At 41.9% G+C, this 7,200-nt stretch overlaps 1 pseudogene; it reads right to left on the bottom strand.

Annotated features, from left to right (window-relative positions):
- Positions 1 to 1,206: 1,206 nt before the first annotated feature.
- Positions 1,207 to 1,947, bottom strand: LOC140593794 (crossover junction endonuclease MUS81 pseudogene; annotated as a pseudogene).
- Positions 1,948 to 7,200: the final 5,253 nt, after the last annotated feature.

The following is a 7,200-nucleotide window of genomic DNA, read 5'->3' on the forward strand; positions in this document are numbered from 1 at the left end:
CACCTGGAAAATTGGTGAACAGATACTCATTCTCAGGCAATTTGGCTGCAGAACCTGCAATTCTAACCAGTGGTCAGCACACCACGTGCCAGGGACCAAACTCAGCTGGGCGTCAATTTTTGTAAATAAAGTCCCGTTGGAACACAACCATGCTCCTTTATTTATATATGGTCTATGGCTATGTTTCAGTATAATGACAGAGATGGGTTGTAACAGAGACCTGTGGCTCATAAAATCGAACATGTTTACTATCTGCCTGTATAGGTTAGGTTCACCAACTCTTGCTCTTAACCATGGTGCTGTTCTGTTCTTAGAAGATCTCTATAGTAACTCACAGCATCTAGAAAAGACTGGACAGTGACAGACACTCTGGGCCACTGAAAAAAACAAGTGGCAGGGGAACTGTGAAACAGGATTAGAAATTTGCTTGAAAGGGGATCCCTGGGTGGCGCAGCGGTTTAACGCCTGCCTTTGGCCCAGGGCGCGATCCTGGAGACCCGGGATCGAATCCCACGTCGGGCTCCCGGTGCATGGAGCCTGCTTCTCCCTCTGCCTGTGTCTCTGCCTCTCTCTCTCTCTCTGTGACTATCATAAATAAATTTAAAAAAAAAAAAAAAGAAATTTGCTTGAGAAACATGTATCTAACTTATTAAAAGCCCCTGATAATGCCATACAGCATTATATTCAATTTTGATGTAAAACCTATTATTCAACTTGTAGAAGAAAGTAGGAGAAATACAGTTGAGCCCGACAGTCAAAGGAGATGGTAGTTTCTAGAATGGATCACTGAGCTGTTGTCAGGATAGGAAACTTGGAAGTACAGCATTTGTCTCCCTCCACTGAGATCAACTGGAGGCTTGTGGACAATGACAGCTTGAGATTGCTGCTCACACCTATGTCTTTTGAGTTTGAGAACATGTAAGTACTTTCTAAACACACAGTATGGAAAAAAAAATACAAGAAGTTCTGGCTTGAAAAGTAAGCATACCTTTCCCAAGGTTGAGGACAACCTTGTCGTTGGCCCTCGAGCTCTCCATACCTGACTTGAGCTTCAGACAGTCTATGCTGTGGCCAGGTCCTGATGCCAGTGGTCTCATTAATGAGCACCACATGCAGTCTCTCCTTTGTGCTTCAGTTTCTACAGCTGGTTCCCTTCTGTGATGTAACAAGGGGCCAGAATCTAGAACTCTGTTTTTTTTTTTTTTTTTTTTTGCAAATACTTATATTTTTATTGTAGACCAGTGGCTTAAAAGGCTGGCTAGCCCATGAAGGCAGGGGGTGGTGGTGTAGTTGGCCTCACGGGATGGCTCAGGTCAGAGGGCTGTAGCAGCAGTAGAGCTGGGAAAAGATTCTGCTCAGAACAGGCCCCAGATTCCTCTGCAGTCGACCACACTTGATGGTGCTCAGCAGCATTTCCTGTTCCTTGGGGGTGACACAGGCGTCATAGGCGGCCAGGAGGCTGGCAGGGGTGCTGTACTGGCCCACTATGGCTGCTGCCTTCTCCCCACTCACTCCCCGCACCTGCATCAGCTGCCTGAGGAACACCTCCTGCACACACTGGGCCTTGTTCTTCATGGCTCCCGCGTTGAAGTCACTGAAGGTGAGGAGTGAGCAGAGAGGATGTGGGGAGGGCCCAGGCCTTGATTCAGGATCCCCTGAGGTTCCCCAGGGGCGACTGCGTAGGGTATGGCCCTGGTAGAGCCTCTGCAAGCCCAGCGTCAAGAGGGCCAGGTAGGCAGCTGACTCCTTGATGTCTGCTGTGCGCTTCACAAAGAAGCCATCGATGACCTGAGTGTTGGTGACAGCCTGCAGCAGCGTGCTCTCAGGAAGGCTAAGGTGGTGTGCAGAGCCATGCTCCTCCACCAGGTATACTCTGTGCCCCAGACCACAGCGCTTCAGCCGGAACTTCTGCTCTCGGAAGCGGCCTTGGGAAAGGTTGAGAGACATAGGTTGAGAGACAAACAGACAATTAGGAGAAGAGTAGAAATGTGGTGTTAATAGGTATTGACACTCAATAGAGGGGTGTGGTCTGAAATGGAAGCCTTGTGTAGCACAAGGTAGTGAAGGGGAGAGCATTGGGAGAGCAAGTTGACTGAAGAGATAAGCTTATGCACATTAAGCACATAAGGGCATTTACAACTATAGTTTATATAATCGAAGGAGAAAACTCACATGTTAAACAGCAGATGGCAAAGTAGTATTTAAAAGATAATTTCCAAGTTAAGAAGAAAAATCCAAGGAACTCAAAAGTGCTAGATGTTAAAATATATTTAAAATGTATGGTAACTCAAATCATTGCATTGACCTGAGAGTAGCTGGGTGGGATTAAATCTTGAAGAATGTATACAGTCAATACAGTCAGAAGGGAGCATTTAGATTCCTGAAGGAGATATGTCATAATTGGTACTTACATCCCTTCCCACCTCAAAATGCTAAATGCCTCCTCTCCTTATACTTCAAAGTAAACTCAGGCCAGTTAAGATGAAAAAAAAAATGAATCATAAGATCACAAAAGCAATATAGTTTACATTTATTCCCTTCTCGGCATAAGGTATTCAGAAAGCAAAGGAAGAGACTGTGAAAAAGATTTTAGAAATATTTGGCCTCATAAAAATAAAATAAAAATTTAATTGTTAAAATATAAAAGTCAGACAAAGGGCTATGAACTATCTGCTATGTTAATTAAGAGTTTATAAGATAATAAAAAATACTTTAATTACAGTGGGTGATACATAAAATGTGACAAAATAGAAAAAAATTAGAGGAAATACACAAAAATCCAGTGTGCCTAAGAGGAAAACACTTAAAAATTCATAGTTATCAGAAACAATCAAAATGTTTATGAGAATTAGGTACCCACTCTGACCAATCAAATTAACCATTACAAATCACCACTGCTCCTACCACTAGCAACATGCTGGTGAATTTAATCCAAGGGTCCTCCTCCAACAGTTGTAGATGATATAAACCCACAAAACTTGTAAAATAGCCCGATCAACATAGCAACTCTACCCTGAAGATTTTCTCCTAAGGGAAAAAATATCACAGATGTGCAAAAAGAGTTGAACGCAAGGGTAGTCCTGCCAGAAGAGTAAGCAAAAGTTAGAAAGGGAGAACACTCCAAATACCTAACAAAAGTATAGTTAAATAGGGTTTGGCACATCCATCCTGTAAAATCATGTGCAGTTCTAGAACTCCTCTTTTAAAAGATTTAAAGGCAAGGAAATACGGCAAATACGGTGTTGAGTAAAAAGTACTAACACCACAGTATGGGCAATAATATCCCTGATGTAGCAAAAAAAAGAAAACATACATATTCGTTTTTCCTCTTTATGCTTTCCCATATATTCCAAGCTTTTTTTTTTTTATTTTCAGAAAGCCTGAAATAGTTGCATAATCAGTACTGATAATTGTATTAAATGTTAACTTCCAAAGAGAATATGGGAACAAGGCAAAGTTGATCAGCTTTCCTAGGGACTCAGTCCTAGACTGAACACTGCCAACAGATAATCATGTTTTTATTGTGTATCTCAGTTTTAGGAGACTCAGACTCATGTTTTTTAATCATGTTTTTCTCTCCAACAGATAATCATGTTTTTATTGTGTATCTCAGTTTTAGGAGACTCAGTCTGGGGGAAAGTTCTGGATGGCCAGAGAGAGCATCTATAACCAACTAGTTACTAATATCACAGGTTAGCTTCATTAGAGTTAGGACTGCTGCCTGATTTCTCGGTCTGTCCTTCCTGCAGTGTAGTATTGCCTAGAAAAGACAGAAAGGTAGTGAGATGCCAAACTGATAAAAATCCAGGCCTTCAGAAGGCCTGAGACAGACACATATCCCTGCAAGCAAAGAAACCATCCTTGAAAAATTTCAGTGCATAGCCAGAGACCTCTTTGGAACCACCAGTACATCCTCCCTGAAGCCACCAGTACATCTTCCCTGGAGCCACCAGTACATCCACTCCAGACCCCAGGATCACAGTGCCATATATGAATCCCTGTCTGTGACTGGAAAAAAGCAAGCTGACATTTCGAGACAGAAAGTATTTCATAGCAAGCACGTACAGTGATTCTTCCTTCAAAAGCCATCAAAGGTAAAGACTCCATTAGAAGTGGTGTCACCGTATCCAATTCTCTCTCCCCTTTCTAAAAGCAGCAAGAAACGTTAAAAGGCAACGTGATAGAAAGCTTTTAGTTTGGATCTGTATACACTTCATACCTCTGATAGGAAGTGAGTTCCACCTTTGAAGGTGTGGGCTTCATGCAGAGAGGAGCTGAATTCATTCTCTACCACTACTCCACTTAGTCAAACCGTCTCTTTCTGCTCTGACTGGAAGGAGGAGGACCTCCAGGGTATTAGCTAACCAGTCATTTGGACTCATCTGCAGGATTACGCTGACAGAGTCCACCCTCAAACAATGCCCATACCTAGTACAGTACCTAAAAATAGCAGAAACTCCATAAATAAGGTTTGAGTCATTCCATGAAATCCACACTTTCTGGGCGACAATTGGGATTATGCCCTTTCTAAAATTCCCTTTCTATATATTTAGCCAGCTGACATGTGCATATCTTGAATTTTATTCATTTTGAACATTCTGGAATGTTTGGCTTTCTAGACATAAAACACTACTCAGCAACACCAACATTCAACAACATTCAATCCTGAGTCGAGGTTCCTGCTAGATTCTGTGGGAGGAATTTAGGAAGGTTCACTGACTGGGCATGTCATCCTCAGGTAGCCCATCCTATTTAACTGTACAAATGAGGAAATGGGACCAGACAGCAAGTGTGAATTACTGGCTTGTTGGGAATTAGATTCCAAGTTTCCTTCCTCCAAGGTTAAGGATCTATCAGGTTAACCTTTCATTCAGCCAGTCCCTAACAGGTGAAAGCAGGAGGTTAGTTTCTGCCTCCTAAAACTTCATCTTCTTAATATCCTCTCCATTTCTTTACATCTCATTTACTATCACACAAACCTGAAAGTAGTTTACATCTCTTAATTAAAAAAAAAAAATCACCCAGATACACAATAAAAAACATGATTATCTGTTGGAGAATTTACGGTACCTAATTGTACCCTCCCAGTTTTATAATATTTGTCATGTCTTTTTCCCCACCTTTGACCTTCAATTGTTTGAAAAGTGTCTGAATATATCCTAATGAATATATTAAATCTTTAATTAGGTTAATTAGGCAGTGTTCAGTCTAGTGAGCCCATGAAATAACAAATGCCACATGCCCTGTCTCAAACTAGCTATTTCAATTTCATCCTACTAACAATTTTACTGATTTGGTTTTCTTTTTGAGAGAATATTGGTTTCTGAAATACCTAATGCTCTCTTCTCCTTGATATCATTTTCCATTAAAGTAAAACTCTCTCTGTGCAGCCAAGTACCTATCTGGAGAAAGGTAGAAAGAAAGTTTTGTGAGCCTAGGTCTTCAGAAGGAAGCCAAGACATTAGAAGTGAGCAGATAATGCTGCAACCTGACCCCAAGTGAACTAGAGAGAGAAAGACGGCTGCATTGAAGTGTTCCAGACTGCCCTGTAGCCTAAGGCAGGTGCCACAAAGTCATGGGGGAATCTTGGAGCCAAAACGGTAAACAAGTAAGTTTTCCAGGAATGGGTCTACCTTAGTACTCCTAACACTTTGAGTTATTAGCCAGAAGTAGTTTGTAGGGGACGTGGTCTTGGTCCAAACCTGTGATAGATGATATCCACCATGGTAGCTTCCCTTGAATTAGGCATCTGATGGAAAAGATTTGGAAGATCATTTCTCAGGTACCACATTTAATTGCCCCCATGAAGAAGAAAGACAGACAAAAAGGGAAAGAAAAGAGTGTTTGGAAAGGAACTCAAGAAAACAACATCTGTCTAGGAATTCTTGTGGGTAGAATTTGTTTGCAAACCAAAAAGTTGGTGGTGGGGGGGGGGGGGGGGAATAAAAGCTTTCATTGGGAAGCCATCAAAGCTGATAAGATTCAGCCCCAGAGGCAGCAAGACCTTCCAAGTTAAAACAGTAAATAATTTGATTGAGATAAAGATTAATAGCTGAAATCATGTGAGTCAGTCAGAAGCACCAGCGAGCATCAATCCCCAAAGATTAATAATGGTAAAAGACAATGCTGTGAGAATCAGTTTCATCATGATGGATCATGGGAGAGTTTAATGAGTGAATTTCGGGAGAAGAATTTCAATCAAGTAGACTAGACTTGGGGCGAGCACAAACCACATGGCTGAGCCGCAAAGTGGGCTGCCTGCCTAGAGGACACAGGCGGGAATACCGCTTTCCTGTCTGCACTAAATGCTAAAATATCACACAAATTGGTGTCAGGAGGTTGAATGGAATCTGCTGCAACAAAATGTGACTGGAGCAGAGAAACCATGCTCACCACTCTTAATTTAGAAGGTAGGAGAGCTAAGCTGACAGAATTTCATCACGTCTTAATGTGCTCATGAAGACTGAGACTCATTAGTCATTGTCTGAGGGGCACACAAACTGTGAGCCTCTTTGGTTCCATGTCATAATTCAGAGAATAGGGGGACACTGTCTTCAACTCTTGTCTTTGCTAGCCCATGCATTCTCAAATCCAATCCTTCGACCACGTTCTGGGTACCCATCAGGCAGCAGGCGTCATGCTAGGCCTAGGGAATGAATGACAAATGAGCCATGGTCCTGGACCTCAGAGGACTTACAATTTAGGAAAGAGAGATCCATGTGAGAATAATAGAATGGAGTTTATCCTGGCAATGCCTGGGAAAGTAAGCATGTGTTTTGTCATATGGGCTTTAGAGACAGACTGGCCCACATTCTAGCCCTTCCTCTACCACATGCTTGCTGGGGGACTGTGTCAAGCACATCTGAGCCTTAGTTTCCCCATTCATCAACTACAGAAAGTCTTAGTTCTCACCTCATGAAATTGTTGTAAAGCATAAGTGAGATAAACCAAGTATATTCTTCATACAATACCCAGTGGATGGTCATATTCTAGAAATTGTAGATAATCATTTTGGCCCATAAATTAACCACCTAAACGATATTGTTATTGTCATACACAAAACTAAAAGGCAATGGGATGTAAAGAGAGATGCATTGTCCCTATACAGAAGGATGGGCCCAGGATGTGGATTAAGATCAGAGGAGAGCTTCAGAGATGAAAAGATGGGGATTAGGAATAGGGCTCAATGGTAAAAGTTTT

This window comes from Vulpes vulpes, chromosome 9 (assembly GCF_048418805.1).
Source record: "Vulpes vulpes isolate BD-2025 chromosome 9, VulVul3, whole genome shotgun sequence".
Lineage (NCBI taxonomy): Eukaryota > Metazoa > Chordata > Mammalia > Carnivora > Canidae > Vulpes > Vulpes vulpes.